Genomic DNA, 24,911 nt, shown 5'->3' on the forward strand with positions numbered 1-24,911 from the left:
CACTATAGATACAGAGAGGGAGGACAGTCTATACAGGTGTGCTGCCATCTCTACTCCTGGCAGGTCTGCGCTCTCCGTATAAAGCTACAAAATCCTCCGCCATCTCTACTCCTGGCAGGTCTGCGCTCTCCGTACACAGCTACAAAAATCCTCCGCCATCTCTACTCCTGGCAGGTCTTGCCTCGCACACCACAGAGCGGGAAGCGGCTTCCGGCGGGCAGCGGAGCGTAGAGCGTAGAGCGCACAGCGGCTCCTTTCGGCGGGAGGTGGTAATGGAGGGAAGAGCGCCCCTAGCGGTAGGTACGCGGTATAGAGCGGATCCCGGGCGGGGTCGGCAGTGAGAGAAGTCCGGAGAGGACGGCGGAGCGGTGAGTGCCGGTCCCGGGAGAGCCCGGTGTGTGTGAGACTCCTCCCCCTCTCCCCTCGGTGTACGGTGTGTGTGGGAGGGGGAGGAGAGAGAGTGTGATGGGGGAGGAGGGGGTACCGGGGGTCCCGGCACAACTTTTACCTCACAGACCCCCAACTTCTCTCGACCGGATATCGTCCGATATGTCACTTCATATCGACCGATATCTCCTCGTACTGACCTATAATGACCAATATTACCTCATAACAACCGATATCACCAAATACTGACCAATATGTTAACATCCCGACTGACACCGGCCGATAATGAACGTTATTACCTCACACTGACTGATATGTTACCATCTGCCGATCAATACCATTCATAGCATCTACAATTATCACTTCGTAATGACCGACATTGCCTCACAGCGACCGATAATGACCGACATCACCTCACAGCGACCGATAATGATCGACAATCACCTCACAGCGACCGATAATGACCGACATCACCTCACAGCGACCGATAATGACCGACATCACCTCACAGCGACCGATAATGACCGACATCACCTCACAGCGACCGATAATGACCGACAATCACCTCACAGCGACCGATAATGACCAACATCACCTCACAGCGACCGATAATGACCAACATCACCTCACAGCGACCGATAATGACCAACATCACCTCACAGCGACCGATAATGACCGACATCACCTCACAGCGACCGATAATGACCGACATTCACCTCACAGCGACCGATAATGACCGACATCGCCTCACAGCGACCGATAATGACCGACATCACCTCACAGCGACCGATAATGACCGACAATCACCTCACAGCGACCGATAATGACCGACATCACCTCACAGCGACCGATAATGACCGACATCACCTCACAGCGACCGATAATGACCGACATCACCTCACAGCGACCGATAATGACCGACAATCACCTCACAGCGACCGATAATGACCGAAATCACCTCACAGCGACCGATAATGACCGACATCACCTCACAGCGACCGATAATGACCGACATCACCTCACAGCGACCGATAATGACCGACATCACCTCACAGCGACCGATAATGACCGACATCACCTCACAGCGACCGATAATGACCGACATCACCTCACAGCGACCGATAATGACCGACATCACCTCACAGCGACCGATAATGACCGACAATCACCTCACAGCGACCGATAATGACCGACATCACCTCACAGCGACCGATAATGACCGACATCACCTCACAGCGACCGATAATGACCGACAATCACCTCACAGCGACCGATAATGACCGACATCACCTCACAGCGACCGATAATGACCGACATCACCTCACAGCGACCGATAATGACCGACATCACCTCACAGCGACCGATAATGACCGACATTCACCTCACATCGACCGATAATGACCGACATCGCCTCACAGCGACCGATAATGACCGACATCGCCTCACAGCGACCGATAATGACCGACAATCACCTCACAGCGACCGATAATGACCGACATCACCTCACAGCGACCGATAATGACCGACATCACCTCACAGCGACCGATAATGACCGACATCACCTCACAGCGACCGATAATGACCGACAATCACCTCACAGCGACCGATAATGACCGACAATCACCTCACAGCGACCGATAATGACCGACATCGCCTCACAGCGACCGATAATGACCGACAATCACCTCACAGCGACCAATAATGACCGACAATCACCTCACAGCGACCGATAATGACCGACAATCACCTCACACCGACCGACAATCACCTCACAGCGACCGATAATGACCGATAATCACCTCACAGCGACCGACAATCGCCTCACACCGACCGACAATCACCTCACACCGACCGATAATCACCTCACACTGACCGGTAATGACCGACAGTCACCTCACACTGACCGGTAATGGCCGACAATCACCTCACAGCGACCGATAATGACCGACATCACCTCACAGCGACCGATAATGATCGACAATCGCCTCACAGCGACCGATAATGATCGACAATCACCTCACAGCGACCGATAATGACCGACAATCACCTCACAGCGACCGTTAATGACCGACATTGCCTCACACCGACAATCACCTCACAGCAACCAATAATGACCAACAATCACCTCACAGCGACCGATAATGATCGACAATCACCTCACAGCGACCGATAATGACCGACAATCACCTCACAGCGACCGATAATGACCGACAATCACCTCACAGCGACCGATAATGACCGACAGTCACCTCACAGCGACCGATAATGACCGACAATCACCTCACAGCGACCGATAATGACCGACAATCACCTCACAGCGACCGATAATGACCGACATCACCTCACAGCGACCGATAATGGCCGACATCACCTCACAGCGACCGATAATGACCGACAATCACCTCACACCGACCGATAATGACTGACATCATCTCACAGCGACCGATAATGACCAACAATCGCCTCACAGCGACCGATAATGACCGACAATCACCTCACAGCGACCGACAATCACCTCACAGCGACCGACAATCACCTCACAGCGACCGACAATCACCTCACAGCGACCGACAATCACCTCACAGCGACCGACAATCACCTCACACCGACCGACAATCACCTCACACCGACCGACAATCACCTCACACCGACCGATAATCACCTCACACTGACCGGTAATGACCGACAATCACCTCACACTGACCGGTAATGGCCGACAATCACCTCACAGCGACCGATAATGACCGACAATCGCCTCACAGCGACCGATAATGACCGACAATCACCTCACAGCGACCGATAATGACCGACAATCACCTCACACCGACCGATAATGACCGACATCATCTCACACCGACCGATAATGACCGACATCATCTCACACCGACCAACACCTCCTCATACCGACCGACGCCGACCGATATCTCCTCATACCGACCGATATCACCTCATACCGACCGATATCACCTCATACCGACCAATGCCGACCGATATCACCTCATACCGACCAATGCCGACCGATATCACCTCATACCGACCAATGCCGACCGATATCACCTCATGCCGACCGATATCTCCTCATACCGACCGATATCACCTCATACCAACCGATATCTCCTCATACCAATCAATGCCGACCGATATCACCTCATACCAATCAATGCCGACCGATATCACCTCATACCGACCAATGCCAACCGATATCTCCTCATGCCGACCGATATCTCCTCATACCGACCGATATCACCTCATACCGACCGATATCTCCTCATACCGACCGATATCTCCTCATACCGACCAATGCCGACCGATATCACCTCATACCGACCAATGCCGACCGATATCTCCTCATACCGACCAATGCCGACCGATATCTCCTCATACCGACCAATATCTCCTCATACCGACCAATGCCGACCGATATCACCTCATATCGACCAATGCCGACCGATATCACCTCATACCGACCAATGCCGACCGATATCTCCTCATACCGACCAATGCCGACCGATATCACCTCATACCGACCAATGCCGACCGATATCACCTCATACCGACCAATGCCGACCGATATCACCTCATACCGACCAATGCCGACCGATATCACCTCATACCGACCAATGCCACCTCATACCGACCAATGCCGACCGATGTCTCCTCATACCGACCAATGCTGACTGATGTCTCCTCATACCGACCAATGCTGACTGATGTCTCCTCATACCGACCAATGCTGACTGATGTCTCCTCATACCGACCAATGCTGACTGATGTCTCCTCATACCGACCAATGCTGACTGATGTCTCCTCATACCGACCAATGCTGACTGATGTCTCCTCATACCGACCAATGCCGATGGATGTCTCCTCATACCGACCAATGCCGATGGATGTCTCCTCATACCGACCAATGCTGACTGATGTCTCCTCATACCGACCAATGCCGACTGATATCTCCTCATACCGACCAATGCTGAGTGATACACAAAGAGGAAACAAATCCTCCTACATAAGTTGTACCTGTGTATATGCGGCCATTCAAAGCACACATTTAACACAGCATTTCTGAGCTCCAGAGGGCAGGGGGTGGGGATGTGGAAGGAATGGACACCCCCCTCTGCACAGTCTCTTAGAGAAACATGCATACCTGAGGCTGTCAGTCATGTGTTGGGCACTAGAAGAGGGTGTGGCCTTCTCCTGGGATTGGCTGGCGTAGGCATAGACTGCCTGGAGTGGCTCATGGAGATAGCAGAGGAAGGGGAGAGTAGACACAAATCACACTGTAGATGGAGGTAACTACACACTATAGAGGGACATGCTTTGTTCATTTCAGAGGTTGACCATCGTTCTGTGATTGGATCGGTTGGTCCTTTGAAGTAGACTGAGGTGTACATGAGGGGTGTCTGGTGTCCTCTGCTGTACGTGTTTGTAATGGATCCCTTCAAGGTTAGAGTGCAGGTCGTTGTGCGGAGTGCCTGTGGACATCACTGGGGAGCCTCCTCTGAGGATCATGGCCTGTGCTGACAACGTGTGTGTTTCATTCTCCGGGACGGAGAAGATGGTCTCGGTGGTGAAGCCCTATGCTGAGGCAGGAGACGGAGAAGATGGTCTCGGTGGTGAAGCCCTATGCTGAGGCAGGAGACGGAGAAGATGGTCTCGGTGAAGCCATATGCTGAGGCAGGAGGCGGAGAAGATGGTCTCGGTGGTGAAGCCCTATGCTGAGGCAGGAGGCGGAGAAGATGGTCTCGGGGGTGAAGCCCTATGCTGAGGCAGGCGGCGGAGAAGATGGTCTCGGTGGTGAACGGAGAAGATGGTCTCGGTGATGGAACAGTATGCTGAGGCAGGAGGCGTAGAAGATGGTCTCGGTGGTGAAGCCGTATGCTGAGGCAGGAGGCGGAGAAGATGGTCTCGGGGGTGAAGCCCTATGCTGAGGCAGGCGGCGGAGAAGATGGTCTCGGTGGTGAACGGAGAAGATGGTCTCGGTGATGGAACAGTATGCTGAGGCAGGAGGCGTAGAAGATGGTCTCGGTGGTGAAGCCGTATGCTGAGGCAGGAGACGGAGAAGATGGTCTCGTGGTGAACGGAGAAGATGGTCTCAGTGGTGAAGCCCTATGCTGAGGCAGGAGACGGAGAAGATGGTCTCGGTGGTGAAGCCGTATGCTGAGGCAGAGAAGATGGTCTCGGTGGTGAAGCCGTATGCTGAGGATTTCTGGATGGGAGAGGAAGGTGAAGGCTTTACCCTTCCGGACGCCTTCCCAGAGCCTCAGCAGGAAATTAAAGTTTTAGGCATCAGATTTGGTCCCGGTGATTACGGCCTTGCACATTGGGTAAGCAGGCTACAAGGTGGCCAGCTGGAAGGATTGGAAACTCTTCCAGGGAAAGGATTGACCTGATTAGAACTTCCCTGATCCCGGTATTTCTGTATGTCAGCTTTGTCTGTGTACCAGTGTCTCTCTATGCGAGGATCTACAGTTGTGTCTTCTAGCTGTTATGGGGGAACAGACTGAACCTCAGTAAGAGGTCTGTAACTTACCTTTCCAGGCGGATGGGTGGCCTAGGTATGGTCAACATGGTGGTTTTCTTTTATTTGCCAGCATGCTACCAAAATTATGTTTCAAAAATATCAGAGGAACTGCCGGGGGGGTTGGTATTTTTCAGTCATGGTTTAGGACTTTTCTGCGGAGCTGGGAGAATGGTGGGCCAGTGAAGAGCCTGAGGGTCCAACATGGTAAGCTCCCGGCTTATGTTGCCCCATGTCTGAAAATACTTTGGCAATGGCGAGTGACGGCGGAGGAAATGAAGTCTCTGGAGAGGAGGGTTGAATCTGCCTTTAGAAAGCCATTGGCCTTGAGGGATTGCCCAGGCCCGGCTATGAGGGAGGGATTGCCCGGGCCCGGCTATGAGGGAGGGATTGCCCAGGCCCGGCTATGAGGGAGGGATTGCCCGGGCCCGGCTATGAGGGAGGGATTGCCCAGGCCCGGCTATGAGGGAGGGATTGCCCGGGCCCGGCTATGAGGGAGGGATTGCCCGGGCCCGGCTATGAGGGAGGGATTGCCATCCATCCGGTATATCCATATCTCTCTGTAGTACAGTATACGGTGTATCCATCTCTCTGTAGTACAGTATACGGTATATCCATCTCTCTGTAGTACAGTATACGGTGTATCCATCTCTCTGTATAGTACAGTATACGGTATATCCATCTCTCTGTAGTACAGTATACGGTATATCCATCTCTCTGTATAGTACAGTATACGGTATATCCATCTCTCTGTATAGTACAGTATACGGTGTATCCATCTCTCTGTATAGTACAGTATACGGTATATCCATCTCTCTGTATAGTACAGTATACGGTATATCCATCTCTCTGTATAGTACAGTATACGGTGTATCCATCTCTCTGTATAGTACAGTATACGGTGTATCCATCTCTCTGTATAGTACAGTATACGGTATATCCATCTCTCTGTATAGTACAGTATACGGTATATCCATCTCTCTGTAGTACAGTATACGGTATATCCATCTCTCTGTAGTACAGTATACGGTATATCCATCTCTCTGTAGTACAGTATACGGTATATCCATCTCTCTGTAGTACAGTATACGGTATATCCATCTCTCTGTAGTACAGTATACGGTATATCCATCTCTCTCTATAGTACAGTATACGGTATATCCATCTCTCTGTATAGTACAGTATACAGTATATCCATCTCTCTGTAGTACAGTATACGGTATATCCATCTCTCTGTAGTACAGTATACGGTGTATCCATCTCTCTGTATAGTACAGTATACGGTGTATCCATCTCTCTGTATAGTACAGTATACGGTATATCCATCTCTCTGTATAGTACAGTATACGGTATATCCATCTCTCTGTATAGTACAGTATACGGTATATCCATCTCTCTGTATAGTACAGTATACGGTATATCCATCTCTCTATAGTACAGTATACGGTATATCCATCTCTCTGTAGTACAGTATACGGTATATCCATCTCTCTATAGTACAGTATACGGTATATCCATCTCTCTGTAGTACAGTATACGGTGTATCCATCTCTCTGTATAGTACAGTATACGGTGTATCCATCTCTCTGTATAGTACAGTATACGGTATATCCATCTCTCTGTATAGTACAGTATACGGTATATCCATCTCTCTGTATAGTACAGTATACGGTATATCCATCTCTCTGTAGTACAGTATACGGTATATCCATCTCTCTGTATAGTACAGTATACGGTGTATCCATCTCTCTGTATAGTACAGTATACGGTATATCCATCTCTCTGTATAGTACAGTATACGGTATATCCATCTCTCTGTAGTACAGTATACGGTATATCCATCTCTCTCTATAGTACAGTATACGGTGTATCCATCTCTCTGTATAGTACAGTATACGGTGTATCCATCTCTCTGTATAGTACAGTATACGGTGTATCCATCTCTCTGTATAGTACAGTATACGGTATATCCATCTCTCTGTATAGTACAGTATACGGTATATCCATCTCTCTGTATAGTACAGTATACGGTATATCCATCTCTCTGTATAGTACAGTATACGGTGTATCCATCTCTCTATAGTACAGTATACGGTATATCCATCTCTCTGTATAGTACAGTATACGGTATATCCATCTCTCTGTAGTACAGTATACGGTATATCCATCTCTCTGTAGTACAGTATACGGTGTATCCATCTCTCTGTATAGTACAGTATACGGTGTATCCATCTCTCTGTATAGTACAGTATACGGTGTATCCATCTCTCTGTATAGTACAGTATACGGTGTATCCATCTCTCTGTATAGTACAGTATACGGTGTATCCATCTCTCTGTATAGTACAGTATACGGTGTATCCATCTCTCTGGCCATCACACACTCCTCTCACGCACTCACTTCCTGTTGCTTCATCCTCACACACATCCTCTTGGTAACTATCCCCCCCCCCCCCACGGTGTATATAGTGTATGTTTATAGACTCAGTGTGTGTGACAGTCCCATCCCGGCCTCCCTGTCCCTCCAATGTCCTTCACGCTCTCCTCTGTTCCTCCTCCTGGCATTGTCTCCCTTTCCTATCCTTCCTGGTCTTCACCTTCTCTGCCATCTCTGTCCTCTGAGCTCTCCTTGTCTACTGATGTGTTCTGTCCTGGCCCTTCTCTCCGTCCCCCTGTCCTGGCCCTTCTCTCCGTCCCCCTGTCCTGGCCCTTCTCTCCGTCCCCCTGTCCTGGCCCTTCTCTCCGTCCCCCTGTCCTGGCCCTTCTCTCGGTCCCCCTGTCCTGGCCCTTCTCTCCGTCCCCCTGTCCTGGCCCTTCTCTCCGTCCCCCTGTCCTGGCCCTTCTCTCGGTCCCCCTGTCCTGGCCCTTCTCTCCGTCCCCCTGTCCTGGCCCTTCTCTCGGTCCCCCTGTCCTGGCCCTTCTCTCGGTCCCCCTGTCCTGGCCCTTCTCTCGGTCCCCCTGTCCTGGCCCTTCTCTCGGTCCCCCTGTCCTGGCCCTTCTCTCGGTCCCCCTGTCCTGGCCCTTCTCTCGGTCCCCCTGTCCTGGCCCTTCTCTCGGTCCCCCTGTCCTGGCCCTTCTCTCGGTCCCCCTGTCCTGGCCCTTCTCTCGGTCCCCCTGTCCTGGCCCTTCTCTCGGTCCCCCTGTCCTGGCCCTTCTCTGCCTCTCCCTCTCCTCGCCCTTCTCTCCCTCTCCGTCTCCTCGCCTTTCTCTCCCTCTCCGTCTCCTCGCCTTTCTCTCCCTCTGCGTCTCCCTCTCCTCGCCCTTCTCTGCGTCTCCCTCTCCTCGCCCTTCTCTGCGTCTCCCTCTCCTCGCCCTTCTCTGCGTCTCCCTCTCCTCGCCCTTCTCTGCGTCTCCCTCTCCTCGCCCTTCTCTGCGTCTCCCTCTCCTCGCCCTTCTCTGCGTCTCCCTCTCCTCGCCCTTCTCTGCGTCTCCCTCTCCTCGCCCTTCTCTGCGTCTCCCTCTCCTCGCCCTTCTCTGCGTCTCCCTCTCCTCGCCCTTCTCTCCCTCTCCTCGCCCTTCTCTCCCTCTCCTCGCCCTTCTCTCCCTCTCCTCGCCCTTCTCTCCGTCCCCCTCTCCTCGCCCTTCTCTCCGTCCCCCTCTCCTCGCCCTTCTCTTCGTCTCCCTCTCCTCGCCCTTCTCTTCGTCTCCCTCTCCTCGCCCTTCTCTCCGTCTCCCTCTCCTCGCCCTTCTCTCCGTCTCCCTCTCCTCGCCCTTCTCTCCGTCTCCCTCTCCTCCCCTTCTCTCCGTCTCCCTCTCCTCGCCCTTCTCTCCGTCTCCCTCTCCTCGCCCTTCTCTTCGTCTCCCTCTCCTCGCCCTTCTCTTCGTCTCCCTCTCCTCGCCCTTCTCTCCGTCTCCCTCTCCTCGCCCTTCTCTCCGTCTCCCTCTCCTCGCCCTTCTCTCCGTCTCCCTCTCCTCGCCCTTCTCTCCGTCTCCCTCTCCTCGCCCTTCTCTCCGTCTCCCTCTCCTCGCCCTTCTCTCCGTCTCCCTCTCCTCGCCCTTCTCTCCGTCTCCCTCTCCTCGCCCTTCTCTCCGTCTCCCTCTCCTCGCCCTTCTCTCCGTCTCCCTCTCCTCGCCCTTCTCTCCGTCTCCCTCTCCTCGCATTTCTTTCCTTTTCCATCTCCCTCTCCTCGTCCTTCTCTCCGTCTCCCTCTCCTCGCCCTTCTCTCCATCTCCTCGCCTTTCTCTCTGTCTCCATCTCCTCGCCCTTCTCTCCTTCTCCATCTCCCTCTGCTCGCCCTTCTCTCCGTCTCCCTCTCCCCGCCCTTCTCTCCGTCTCCCTCTCCCCGCCCTTCTCTCCGTCTCCCTGCCCTTCTCTCCGTCTCCCTCTGCTCGCCCTTCTCTCCGTCTCCCTCTGCTCGCCCTTCTCTCCGTCTCCCTCTGCTCGCCCTTCTCCCCGTCTCCCTCTCCTCGCCCTTCTCTCCGTCTCCCCCTGCTCGCCTTTCTCTCCGTCTCCCCCTGCTCGCCCTTCTCTCCGTCTCCCTCTCCTCGCCCTTCTCTCCGTCTCCCCCTCCTCGCCCTTCTCTCCGTCTCCCTCTCCTCGTCCTTCTCTCCGTCTCCCTCTCCTCGCCCTTCTCTCCGTCTCCCTCTCCTCGCCCTTCTCTCCGTCTCCCTCTCCTCGCCCTTCTCTCCGTCTCCCCCTCCTCGCCCTTCTCTCCGTCTCCCTCTGCTCGCCCTTCTCTCCGTCTCCCTCTGCTCGCCCTTCTCTCCGTCTCCCCCTGCTCGCCCTTCTCTCCGTCTCCCTCTGCTCGCCCTTCTCCCCGTCTCCCTCTGCTCGCCCTTCTCCCCGTCTCCCTCTGCTCGCCCTTCTCCCCGTCTCCCTCTGCTCGCCCTTCTCTCCGTCTCCCCCTGCTCGCCCTTCTCTCCGTCTCCCCCTGCTCGCCCTTCTCTCCGTCTCCCTCTGCTCGCCCTTCTCTCCGTCTCCCTCTGCTCGCCCTTCTCTCCGTCTCCCTCTGCTCGCCCTTCTCTCCGTCTCCCTCTGCTCGCCCTTCTCTCCGTCTCCCCCTGCTCGCCCTTCTCTCCGTCTCCCCCTGCTCGCCCTTCTCTCCGTCTCCCCCTCCTCGCCCTTCTCTCCGTCTCCCCCTGCTCGCCCTTCTCTCCGTCTCCCCCTGCTCGCCCTTCTCTCCGTCTCCCCCTCCTCGCCCTTCTCTCCGTCTCCCCCTGCTCGCCCTTCTCTCCGTCTCCCCCTGCTCGCCCTTCTCCCCGTCTCCCTCTGCTCGCCCTTCTCCCCGTCTCCCTCTGCTCGCCCTTCTCTCCGTCTCCCCCTGCTCGCCCTTCTCTCCGTCTCCCCCTGCTCGCCCTTCTCTCCGTCTCCCCCTGCTCGCCCTTCTCTCCGTCTCCCCCTCCTCGCCCTTCTCTCCGTCTCCCCCTCCTCGCCCTTCTCTCCGTCTCCCCCTGCTCGCCCTTCTCTCCGTCTCCCTCTGCTCGCCCTTCTCCCCGTCTCCCTCTGCTCGCCCTTCTCCCCGTCTCCCTCTGCTCGCCCTTCTCCCCGTCTCCCTCTGCTCGCCCTTCTCTCCGTCTCCCCCTGCTCGCCCTTCTCTCCGTCTCCCCCTGCTCGCCCTTCTCTCCGTCTCCCCCTGCTCGCCCTTCTCTCCGTCTCCCTCTGCTCGCCCTTCTCTCCGTCTCCCTCTGCTCGCCCTTCTCTCCGTCTCCCTCTGCTCGCCCTTCTCTCCGTCTCCCTCTGCTCGCCCTTCTCTCCGTCTCCCTCTGCTCGCCCTTCTCTCCGTCTCCCTCTGCTCGCCCTTCTCTCCGTCTCCCTCTGCTCGCCCTTCTCTCCGTCTCCCTCTGCTCGCCCTTCTCTCCGTCTCCCTCTGCTCGCCCTTCTCTCCGCCTCCCTCTCCTCGCCCTTCTCTCCGCCTCCCTCTCCTCGCCCTTCTCTCCGTCTCCCTCTCCTCGCATTTCTCTCCGCCTCCATCTCCTCGCCCTTCTCTGCGTCTCCATCTCCCCTCCTCGCCCTTTTCTCCGCCTCCATCTCCTCGCCCTTCTCTCCGTCTCCCTCTCCTCGCATTTCTCTCCGCCTCCATCTCCTCGCCCTTCTCTGCGTCTCCATCTCCCCTCCTCGCCCTTCTCCCCGTCTCCATCTCCTCGCCCTTCTCTCCGTCTCCCTCTGCTCGCCCTTCTCTCCGTCTCCCTCTCCTCGCCCTTCACTCCGCCTCCCTCTCCTCGCCCTTCTCTCCGCCTCCCTCTCCTCGCCCTTCTCTCCGTCTCCCTCTCCTCGCATTTCTCTCCGCCTCCATCTCCTCGCCCTTCTCTGCGTCTCCATCTCCCCTCCTCGCCCTTTTCTCCGCCTCCATCTCCTCGCCCTTCTCTCCGCCTCCATCTCCTTGCCCTTCTCTGCGTCTCCATCTCCCCTCCTCGCCCTTCTCTCCGTCTCCCTCTCCTTGCCCTTCTCTCCGTCTCCATCTCCTCGCCCTTCTCTCCGTCTCCCCTCCTCGCCCTTCTCTCCGTCTCCCTCTCCTTGCCCTTCTCTCCGTCTCCCTCTCCTCGCCCTTCTCTCCGTCTCCCTCTCCTCGCCCTTCTCTCCATCTCCCCTCCTCGCCCTTCTCTCATTCCCCTTCCTCATCCCTCACACAGGACATTGCAGGTCCACCATTGTGGGTTGGGTGAGCACCGTGTGTGGATTGTTGCGTGTTCTCTCTGTACGTGTTCTGATCTTGTGGCGGATCGGATCTCAGGAGAGTTCATCCTGAACATTCAGTTCATACAGAAGTGTCGGGGATGACATATATGATTTCACGCCTCAGGATACGCCTGTTTTGTGCTCATTCCTCTCCAGTCACCCTCCTTGTACACGTTGTGAATACCTGAAGCTGACTGTTGAGTGCGGGTGTGACTGGAGCAGAATGTGTGCCCCGGGGTGATGCATTTGTGTCAGGTGTGGGAGAGGCTGGAAATACCAGATCTCATCCGATGACTGGAAGAGAAGCAGAGAGCGGCCTTCCCTCTGCCAACCTGACCGGATCTCATCCGATGACTGGAAGAGAAGCAGAGAGCGGCCTTCCCTCTGCCAACCTGACCGGATCTCATCCGATGACTGGAAGAGAAGCAGAGAGCGGCCTTCCCTCTGCCAACCTGACCGGATCTCATCTGATGACTGGAAGAGAAGCAGAGAGCGGCCTTCCCTCTGCCAACCTGTCCGGATCTCAACCGATGACTGGAAGAGAAGCAGAGAGCGGCCTTCCCTCTGCCAACCTGACCGGATCTCATCCGATGACTCGGAGAGGAGGGCAGAACAGATTTCCCTCTGCCAACCTGACCGGATCTCAGCTGATGACTGGAAGAGAAGCAGAGAGCGGCCTTCCCTCTGCCAACCTGACCGGATCTCATCCGATGACTGGAAGAGAAGCAGAGAGCGGCCTTCCCTCTGCCAACCTGTCCGGATCTCATCCGATGACTGGAAGAGAAGCAGAGTTGCCTTCCCTCTGCCAACCTGACCGGATCTCAACCGATGACTGGAAGAGAAGCAGAGTTGCCTTCCCTCTGCCAACCTGACCGGATCTCAACCGATGACTGGAAGAGAAGCAGAGAGCGGCCTTCCCTCTGCCAACCTGACCGGATCTCATCCGATGACTGGAAGAGAAGCAGAGAGCGGCCTTCCCTCTGCCAACCTGACCGGATCTCATCTGATGACTGGAAGAGAAGCAGAGAGCGGCCTTCCCTCTGCCAACCTGACCGGATCTCATCTGATGACTGGAAGAGAAGCAGAGAGCGGCCTTCCCTCTGCCAACCTGTCCGGATCTCAACCGATGACTGGAAGAGAAGCAGAGTTGCCTTCCCTCTGCCAACCTGACCGGATCTCAACCGATGACTGGAAGAGAAGCAGAGAGTGGCCTTCCCTCTGCCAACCTGACCGGATCTCAACCGGTGACTGGAAGAGAAGCAGAGAGTGGCCTTCCCTCTGCCAACCTGTCCGGATCTCAACCGATGACTCGGAGAGGAGGGCAGAACAGATTTCCCTCTGCCAACCTGACTGGATCTCAGCCGATGGCTTGAAGAGGAGCAGAGAGCGGCCTTCCCTCTGCCAACCTGACCGGATCTCATCCGATGACTGGAAGAGAAGCAGAGAGCGGCCTTCCCTCTGCCAACCTGTCCGGATCTCAACCGATGACTGGAAGAGAAGCAGAGTTGCCTTCCCTCTGCCAACCTGACCGGATCTCATCTGATGACTGGAAGAGAAGCAGAGAGCGGCCTTCCCTCTGCCAACCTGACCGGATCTCATCTGATGACTGGAAGAGAAGCAGAGAGCGGCCTTCCCTCTGCCAACCTGTCCGGATCTCAACCGATGACTGGAAGAGAAGCAGAGTTGCCTTCCCCCTGCCAACCTGACCGGATCTCAACCGATGACTGGAAGAGAAGCAGAGAGTGGCCTTCCCTCTGCCAACCTGTCCGGATCTCAACCGATGACTGGAAGAGAAGCAGAGAGCGGCCTTCCCTCTGCCAACCTGACCGGATCTCATCTGATGACTGGAAGAGAAGCAGAGAGCGGCCTTCCCTCTGCCAACCTGTCCGGATCTCAACCGATGACTGGAAGAGAAGCAGAGTTGCCTTCCCTCTGCCAACCTGACCGGATCTCAACCGATGACTGGAAGAGAAGCAGAGAGTGGCCTTCCCTCTGCCAACCTGTCCGGATCTCAACCGATGACTGGAAGAGAAGCAGAGAGCGGCCTTCCCTCTGCCAACCTGACCGGATCTCATCTGATGACTGGAAGAGAAGCAGAGAGCGGCCTTCCCTCTGCCAACCTGTCCGGATCTCAACCGATGACTGGAAGAGAAGCAGAGTTGCCTTCCCTCTGCCAACCTGACCGGATCTCAACCGATGACTGGAAGAGAAGCAGAGAGTGGCCTTCCCTCTGCCAACCTGACCGGATCTCATCCGATGACTGGAAGAGAAGCAGAGAGCGGCCTTCCCTCTGCCAACCTGACCGGATCTCATCTGATGACTGGAAGAGAAGCAGAGAGCGGCCTTCCCTCTGCCAACCTGACCGGATCTCATCTGATGACTGGAAGAGAAGCAGAGAGCGGCCTTCCCTCTGCCAACCTGTCCGGATCTCAACCGATGACTGGAAGAGAAGCAGAGTTGCCTTCCCTCTGCCAACCTGACCGGATCTCAACCGATGACTGGAAGAGAAGCAGAGAGTGGCCTTCCCTCTGCCAACCTGTCCGGATCTCAACCGATGACTGGAAGAGAAGCAGAGAGCGGCCTTCCCTCTGCCAACCTGACCGGATCTCATCTGATGACTGGAAGAGAAGCAGAGAGCGGCCTTCCCTCTGCCAACCTGTCCGGATCTCAACCGATGACTGGAAGAGAAGCAGAGTTGCCTTCCCTCTGCCAACCTGACCGGATCTCAACCGATGACTGGAAGAGAAGCAGAGAGTGGCCTTCCCTCTGCCAACCTGACCGGATCTCAACCGGTGACTGGAAGAGAAGCAGAGAGTGGCCTTCCCTCTGCCAACCTGTCCGGATCTCAACCGATGACTCGGAGAGGAGGGCAGAACAGATTTCCCTCTGCCAACCTGACTGGATCTCAGCCGATGGCTTGAAGAGGAGCAGAGAGCGGCCTTCCCTCTGCCAACCTGACCGGATCTCATCCGATGACTGGAAGAGAAGCAGAGAGCGGCCTTCCCTCTGCCAACCTGTCCGGATCTCAACCGATGACTGGAAGAGAAGCAGAGTTGCCTTCCCTCTGCCAACCTGACCGGATCTCATCTGATGACTGGAAGAGAAGCAGAGAGCGGCCTTCCCTCTGCCAACCTGACCGGATCTCATCTGATGACTGGAAGAGAAGCAGAGAGCGGCCTTCCCTCTGCCAACCTGTCCGGATCTCAACCGATGACTGGAAGAGAAGCAGAGTTGCCTTCCCCCTGCCAACCTGACCGGATCTCAACCGATGACTGGAAGAGAAGCAGAGAGTGGCCTTCCCTCTGCCAACCTGTCCGGATCTCAACCGATGACTGGAAGAGAAGCAGAGAGCGGCCTTCCCTCTGCCAACCTGACCGGATCTCATCCGATGACTGGAAGAGAAGCAGAGAGCGGCCTTCCCTCTGCCAACCTGACCGGATCTCATCCGATGACTGGAAGAGAAGCAGAGAGCGGCCTTCCCTCTGCCAACCTGACCGGATCTCATCTGATGACTGGAAGAGAAGCAGAGAGCGGCCTTCCCTCTGCCAACCTGACCGGATCTCATCTGATGACTGGAAGAGAAGCAGAGAGCGGCCTTCCCTCTGCCAACCTGTCCGGATCTCAACCGATGACTGGAAGAGAAGCAGAGTTGCCTTCCCTCTGCCAACCTGACCGGATCTCAACCGATGACTGGAAGAGAAGCAGAGAGTGGCCTTCCCTCTGCCAACCTGACCGGATCTCAACCGGTGACTGGAAGAGAAGCAGAGAGTGGCCTTCCCTCTGCCAACCTGTCCGGATCTCAACCGATGACTCGGAGAGGAGGGCAGAACAGATTTCCCTCTGCCAACCTGACTGGATCTCAGCCGATGGCTTGAAGAGGAGCAGAGAGCGGCCTTCCCTCTGCCAACCTGACCGGATCTCATCCGATGACTGGAAGAGAAGCAGAGAGCGGCCTTCCCTCTGCCAACCTGTCCGGATCTCAACCGATGACTGGAAGAGAAGCAGAGTTGCCTTCCCTCTGCCAACCTGACCGGATCTCATCTGATGACTGGAAGAGAAGCAGAGAGCGGCCTTCCCTCTGCCAACCTGACCGGATCTCATCTGATGACTGGAAGAGAAGCAGAGAGCGGCCTTCCCTCTGCCAACCTGTCCGGATCTCAACCGATGACTGGAAGAGAAGCAGAGTTGCCTTCCCCCTGCCAACCTGACCGGATCTCAACCGATGACTGGAAGAGAAGCAGAGAGTGGCCTTCCCTCTGCCAACCTGTCCGGATCTCAACCGATGACTGGAAGAGAAGCAGAGAGCGGCCTTCCCTCTGCCAACCTGACCGGATCTCATCTGATGACTGGAAGAGAAGCAGAGAGCGGCCTTCCCTCTGCCAACCTGTCCGGATCTCAACCGATGACTGGAAGAGAAGCAGAGTTGCCTTCCCTCTGCCAACCTGACCGGATCTCAACCGATGACTGGAAGAGAAGCAGAGAGTGGCCTTCCCTCTGCCAACCTGTCCGGATCTCAACCGATGACTGGAAGAGAAGCAGAGAGCGGCCTTCCCTCTGCCAACCTGACCGGATCTCATCTGATGACTGGAAGAGAAGCAGAGAGCGGCCTTCCCTCTGCCAACCTGTCCGGATCTCAACCGATGACTGGAAGAGAAGCAGAGTTGCCTTCCCTCTGCCAACCTGACCGGATCTCAACCGATGACTGGAAGAGAAGCAGAGAGTGGCCTTCCCTCTGCCAACCTGACCGGATCTCATCCGATGACTGGAAGAGAAGCAGAGAGCGGCCTTCCCTCTGCCAACCTGACCGGATCTCATCTGATGACTGGAAGAGAAGCAGAGAGCGGCCTTCCCTCTGCCAACCTGACCGGATCTCATCTGATGACTGGAAGTGAAGCAGAGAGCGGCCTTCCCTCTGCCAACCTGTCCGGATCTCAACCGATGACTGGAAGAGAAGCAGAGTTGCCTTCCCTCTGCCAACCTGACCGGATCTCAACCGATGACTGGAAGAGAAGCAGAGAGTGGCCTTCCCTCTGCCAACCTGTCCGGATCTCAACCGATGACTGGAAGAGAAGCAGAGAGCGGCCTTCCCTCTGCCAACCTGACCGGATCTCATCTGATGACTGGAAGAGAAGCAGAGAGCGGCCTTCCCTCTGCCAACCTGTCCGGATCTCAACCGATGACTGGAAGAGAAGCAGAGTTGCCTTCCCTCTGCCAACCTGACCGGATCTCAACCGATGACTGGAAGAGAAGCAGAGAGTGGCCTTCCCTCTGCCAACCTGACCGGATCTCAACCGGTGACTGGAAGAGAAGCAGAGAGTGGCCTTCCCTCTGCCAACCTGTCCGGATCTCAACCGATGACTCGGAGAGGAGGGCAGAACAGATTTCCCTCTGCCAACCTGACTGGATCTCAGCCGATGGCTTGAAGAGGAGCAGAGAGCGGCCTTCCCTCTGCCAACCTGACCGGATCTCATCCGATGACTGGAAGAGAAGCAGAGAGCGGCCTTCCCTCTGCCAACCTGTCCGGATCTCAACCGATGACTGGAAGAGAAGCAGAGTTGCCTTCCCTCTGCCAACCTGACCGGATCTCATCTGATGACTGGAAGAGAAGCAGAGAGCGGCCTTCCCTCTGCCAACCTGACCGGATCTCATCTGATGACTGGAAGAGAAGCAGAGAGCGGCCTTCCCTCTGCCAACCTGTCCGGATCTCAACCGATGACTGGAAGAGAAGCAGAGTTGCCTTCCCCCTGCCAACCTGACCGGATCTCAACCGATGACTGGAAGAGAAGCAGAGAGTGGCCTTCCCTCTGCCAACCTGTCCGGATCTCAACCGATGACTGGAAGAGAAGCAGAGAGCGGCCTTCCCTCTGCCAACCTGACCGGATCTCATCTGATGACTGGAAGAGAAGCAGAGAGCGGCCTTCCCTCTGCCAACCTGTCCGGATCTCAACCGATGACTGGAAGAGAAGCAGAGTTGCCTTCCCTCTGCCAACCTGACCGGATCTCAACCGATGACTGGAAGAGAAGCAGAGAGTGGCCTTCCCTCTGCCAACCTGTCCGGATCTCAACCGATGACTGGAAGAGAAGCAGAGAGCGGCCTTCCCTCTGCCAACCTGACCGGATCTCATCTGATGACTGGAAGAGAAGCAGAGAGCGGCCTTCCCTCTGCCAACCTGTCCGGATCTCAACCGATGACTGGAAGAGAAGCAGAGTTGCCTTCCCTCTGCCAACCTGACCGGATCTCAACCGATGACTGGAAGAGAAGCAGAGAGTGGCCTTCCCTCTGCCAACCTGTCCGGATCTCAACCGATGACTGGAAGAGAAGCAGAGAGTGGCCTTCCCTCTGCCAACCTGTCCGGATCTCAACCGATGACTGGAAGAGAAGCAGAGAGCGGCCTTCCCTCTGCCAACCTGACCGGATCTCATCTGATGACTGGAAGAGAAGCAGAGAGCGGCCTTCCCTCTGCCAACCTGTCCGGATCTCAACCGATGACTGGAAGAGAAGCAGAGTTGCCTTCCCTCTGCCAACCTGACCGGATCTCAACCGGTGACTGGAAGAGAAGCAGAGAGTGGCCTTCCCTCTGCCAACCTGTCCGGATCTCAACCGATGACTCGGAGAGGAGGGCAGAACAGATTTCCCTCTGCCAACCTGACTGGATCTCAGCCGATGACTGGAAGAGAAGCAGAGAGCGGCCTTCCCTCTGCCAACCTGACCGGATCTCATCTGATGACTAGGTGAGGAGCAGAGAGTGGCCTTCCCTCTGCCAACCTGACCGGATCTCAACCGGTGACTGGAAGAGAAGCAGAGAGTGGCCTTCCCTCTGCCAACCTGTCCGGATCTCAACCGATGACTCGGAGAGGAGGGCAGAACAGATTTCCCTCTGCCAACCTGACCGGATCTCATCCGATGACTGGAAGAGAAGCAGAGAGCGGCCTTCCCTCTGCCAACCTGACCGGATCTCATCTGATGACTAGGTGAGGAGCAGAGAGTGGCCTTCCCTCTGCTGTCCTGACTGGATCTCAGCTGATGACTAGGAGAGGAGCAGAGAGCGGCCTTCCCTCTGATGTCCTAACTGGATCTCATCTGATGACTAGGAGAGGAGCAGAGAGCGGTCTTCCCTCTGCTGTCCTGACTGGGTCTCAGACAATGACTAGGTGAGGAGCAGAGAGCGGCCTTCCCTCTGCTGTCCTGACTGGATCTCAGCTGATGACTAGGTGGGGAGCAGAGAGCGGCCTTCCCTCTGCTGTCCTGACTGGATCTCAGCTGATGACTAGGTGGGGAGCAGAGAGCGGCCTTCCCTCTGCCAACCTGTCCGGATCTCAACCGATGACTGGAAGAGAAGCAGAGAGCGGCCTTCCCTCTGCCAACCTGACCGGATCTCATCTGATGACTGGAAGAGAAGCAGAGAGTGGCCTTCCCTCTGCCAACCTGTCCGGATCTCAACCGATGACTGGAAGAGAAGCAGAGTTGCCTTCCCTCTGCCAACCTGACCGGATCTCAACCGGTGACTGGAAGAGAAGCAGAGAGTGGCCTTCCCTCTGCCAACCTGTCCGGATCTCAACCGATGACTCGGAGAGGAGGGCAGAACAGATTTCCCTCTGCCAACCTGACTGGATCTCAGCCGATGACTTGAAGAGGAGCAGAGAGCGGCCTTCCCTCTGCCAACCTGACCGGATCTCATCCAATGACTGGAAGAGAAGCAGAGAGCGGCCTTCCCTCTGCCAACCTGACCGGATCTCATCTGATGACTAGGTGAGGAGCAGAGAGTGGCCTTCCCTCTGCTGTCCTGACTGGATCTCAGCTGATGACTAGGAGAGGAGCAGAGAGCGGCCTTCCCTCTGATGTCCTAACTGGATCTCATCTGATGACTAGGAGAGGAGCAGAGAGCGGTCTTCCCTCTGATGTCCTGACTGGGTCTCAGACAATGACTAGGTGAGGAGCAGAGAGCGGCCTTCCCTCTGCTGTCCTGACTGGGTCTCAGACAATGACTAGGTGAGGAGCAGAGAGCGGCCTTCCCTCTGCTGTCCTGACTGGATCTCAGCTGATGACTAGGTGAGGAGCAGAGAGCGGCCTTCCCTCTGCTGTCCTGACTGGATCTCAGCTGATGACTAGGTGAGGAGCAGAGAGCGGCCTTCCCTCTGCTGTCCTGACTGGATCTCAGACGATGAGTGGTGGGAGTCAGGTGATGCCTCCCAGGTGGACAGAACTTCGGGAATTCTGACTGAGATCTCACTGTTAGTGTCCAAGACTTTCTAGAAGCAAGTGGCTGACTTGCACCTTCAGGCTCCACCTATAAATAAAATATCCACTTTGGCGTTACTTACCCATTAAATTCCAAGTCATGGTTGTGTATGACAGTCATCATTTCCTTTATTAAAAGATCACCCCCTGTACTATCTCAATATGGGGGATGGGACTGAATGTATGGGGTGATCTGTCCATCTACAATAGGATCACCCCCTGTACTATCTCTATGCATGGATGGGACTAATTGTATGGGGTGATCTGTCCATCTACAATAGGATCACCCCATGTACTAGTTCTGTATGGGGGATGGGACTGAATGTATGGGGTGATCTGTCCATCTACAATAGCATCACTCCATGTACTATCTCTGTATGGGGGATGGGACTGAATGTATGGGGTAATATGTCCATCTACAATAGCATCACCCATGTACTATCTCTATGCAGGGATAGGACTAAGTGTATGGGGTGATCTGTCCGTCTATAAAAGGATAACTCCCTGTACTACCTCTATGCAGGGATGGGACTGAATGTATGGGGTGATATGTCCATCTACAATAGGATCACCCCATGTACTAGTTCTGTATGGGGGATGGGACTGAATGTATGGGGTGATATGTCCATCTACAATAGCATCACTCCATGTACTATCTCTGTATGGGGGAGTGTATGGGGTGATATGTCCATCTACAATAGGATCACCTCATGTACTATCTCTGTATGGGGGAGTGTATGGGGTGATATGTCCATCTACAATAGCATCACCCAATGTACTATCTCTATGCAGGGATAGGACTAAGTGTATGGGGTGATATGTCCGTCTATAAAAGGATAACTCCCTGTACTACCTCTATGCAGGGATGGGACTGAATGTATGGGGTGATATGTCCATCTACAATAGGATCACCTCATGTACTATCTCTGTATGGGGGAGTGTATGGGGTGATATGACCATCTACAATAGCATCACCCAATGTACTATCTCTATGCAGGGATAGGACTAAGTGTATGGGGTGATATGTCCGTCTATAAAAGGATAACTCCCTGTACTACCTCTATGCAGGGATGGGACTGAATGTATGGGGTGATATGTCCATCTACAATAGGATCACCTCATGTACTATCTCTGTATGGGGGAGTGTATGGGGTGATATGTCCATCTACAATAGCATCACTCCATGTACTATCTCTGTATGGGGGAGTGTATGGGGTGATATGTCCATCTACAATAGGATCACCTCATGTACTATCTCTGTATGGGGGAGTGTATGGGGTGATATGTCCATCTACAATAGGATCACCTCATGTACTATCTCTGTATGGGGGAGTGTATGGGGTGATATGACCATCTACAGTAGGATCACCCCCTGTACTATCTCTATGCAGGGATAGGACTAAGTGTATGGGGTGATCTGTCCGTCTATAAAAGGATAACCCCCTGTACTAGTTCTGTATGGGGGTTGGGACTGAATGTACGGCTGTGTATGGGGGTTATTTGTCCATCTACAATAGGATCACCCCATGTACTATCTCTGTATGGGGGAGTTTATGGTTGTGTATGGGGTGATCTGTCCGTCTATAATAGGATTTCTATACACCGCCCTCCTGTCAGTACCTCTGCCCAGAGCAGGGGGCTGTGTTCTGCTGATTATCCCTTGTGGTGGCTCTCCGGTGTCGCTGTCCTTGTGGTTTTATTATCTGTGTGCCGTGTCCTTCCTCTTCCTCCCAAGAAAGGAGTAAAAATATTTTACAGGATGTCTGTTGCTTCCAGACTCCGATACAGCATGTTACCGACTGCACTGATGGAACAGACAGCATGTATATTCCACCTGGTGACGGAGTAGGACTGTGGACACAGTCCAGAGCTCCTCCATCCATCCATGGTGGACACAGTCCAGAGCTCCTCCATCCATCCATGGTGGACACAGTCCAGAGCTCCTCCATCCATCCATGGTGGACACAGTCCACAACTTCTGCATCCATCCATGGTGGACACAGTCCACAACTTCTGCATCCATCCATGGTGGACACAGTCCACAACTTCTGCATCCATCCATGGTGGACACAGTCCACAATTTCTGCATCCATCCATGGTGGACACAGTCCACAACTTCTGCATCCATCCATGGTGGACACAGTCCACAACTTCTGCATCCATCCATGGTGGACACAGTCCACAACTTCTGCATCCATCCATGGTGGACACAGTCCACAACTTCTGCATCCATCCATGGTGGACACAGTCCACAACTTCTGCATCCATCCATGGTGGACACAGTCCACAGCTTCAACATCCATCAATGACTGACACATCCATCCATGGTGGACATAGTCCACAACATCTACAGCCATCCATTCCTGACACAGTCCACAACTTCTACATCCATCCATGGTGGACACAGTCCACAACTTCTACATCCATCCATGGTGGACACAGTCCACAACTTCTGCATCCATCCATGGTGGACACAGTCCACAGCTTCTACATCCATCAATGACTGACACATCCATCCATGGTGGACATAGTCCACAACATCTACAGCCATCCATGACTGACACAGTCCACAACTTCTACATCCATCCATGGTGGACACAGTCCACAACTTCTACATCCATCCATGGTGGACACAGTCCACAACTTCTGCATCCATCCATGGTGGACACAGTCCACAACTTCTACATCCATCCATGGTGGACACAGTCCACAACTTCTGCATCCATCCATGGTGGACACAGTCCACAACTTCTACATCTGACATGGCCCAGAACTCTTGCTCTGTCCGGTAATAAATCCAAAGAATAAAGGAATTACCGCTCAGGCAAACGATCCTCATCAAACCAAGACAGGTGCGGACCCTGGCTCGCCAACACACATAATGCAAAGGAAGAAGGGTCGGCTGCACACAGGAAGAAGGGTCGGCCGCACACCGGAAGAAGGGTCGGCTGCACACAGGAAGAAGGGTCGGCCGCACACCGGAAGAAGGGTCGGCCGCACACCGGAAGAAGGGTTGGCTGCACACCGGAAGAAGGCCTGGCCGCACACCGGAAGAAGGGTTGGCTGCACACCGGAAGAAGGGTTGGCCGCACACCGGAAGAAGGCCTGGCCGCACACCGGAAGAAGGGTTGGCTGCACACCGGAAGAAGGGTCGGCCGCACGCCGGAAGAAGGGTCGGCCGCACACAGGAAGAAGGGTTGGCTGCACACCGGAAGAAGGGTCGGCCGCACGCCGGAAGAAGGGTTGGCCGCACGCCGGAAGAAGGGTCGGCCGCACACAGGAAGAAGGGTCGGCCGCACACCGGAGGAACGATGAAATGTAGCAATAGATTTATTGATCCATACAATACAAATATCACCAGGACATAGGCAGAGCTGCTAACGCGTTTCACACTATGACGTGCTTAATCATAACAAAGAGAAAATCCAAAATTCTATCTTCTATAGGCTTTAGTCAATATAGAACTCCGGTCTTCATCAGCACTCCCCCATCCTGAGGATACGCCCACTCATACAATGTTGTAAAACATATCAACCCATTGTGTCCGAAAAGGAAAACAGAAGGAAAAAAACAAAGAAGAAAAAATTGGAAAAACTTTATTTTTACAAAATATTTAAAAGGTGAAAAGATACATCATGAGCAAGTAGATGTACCCAAAACAAGTGTGTATGTACATAAAGAGCACATATATGTGTGATCAATATACACACAACAATAAATACGAAGAGTGCACATCTGTCCGGGAGAAGATGATAGAATCCATACATATCCACACAGATATAGGGCAAAGAAAAGCTCCACCAAAACTAGAACCTCCAATATATAACAGGGAGTCCTAAGGAAGAGGAGAAGCATATTATCCCAAAGGGGAGGGCCAGAAAAGACGTGTCTTTGTCTGCATTGTGAATGACAATCCATTTATCACTTTCTAAGTCCTTTCCCCATACGGAGGATTGTCATGCCACGGACTACAACCAGTAGACACTTGCAATGCCAAGGTGGTCAAATCACACCTTCCAAATTCCGATATTTACCCATGCCGGGACTACGCAATTGTATGGGATAAAATCTGAGAGGGACAAACTTAACCATACCAATGCCCAAAATAGTAGGATCGTAGCCTAGCCCCCCCCCCCCTCCTCCGCCATG

At 54.4% G+C, this 24,911-nt stretch overlaps 1 protein-coding gene across 1 annotated transcript in view; it reads left to right on the forward strand.

Annotated features, from left to right (window-relative positions):
• Positions 1-250: 250 nt before the first annotated feature.
• LOC149428417 (talin-1-like) overlaps positions 251-24,911 on the forward strand; it is a gene marked incomplete at its 3' end in the record, with an annotated part of 143,341 nt that continues 118,680 nt past the window's right edge. Inside the window, 1 exon segment of the mRNA XM_089667438.1 lies at positions 251-368.

The sequence above is a fragment of the Staurois parvus genome, unplaced genomic scaffold, assembly GCF_062004578.1.
Source record: "Staurois parvus isolate SC_StPar_1 unplaced genomic scaffold, SC_StPar_1.0 ptg003253l, whole genome shotgun sequence".
NCBI classification, from domain to species: Eukaryota; Metazoa; Chordata; class Amphibia; order Anura; family Ranidae; genus Staurois; species Staurois parvus.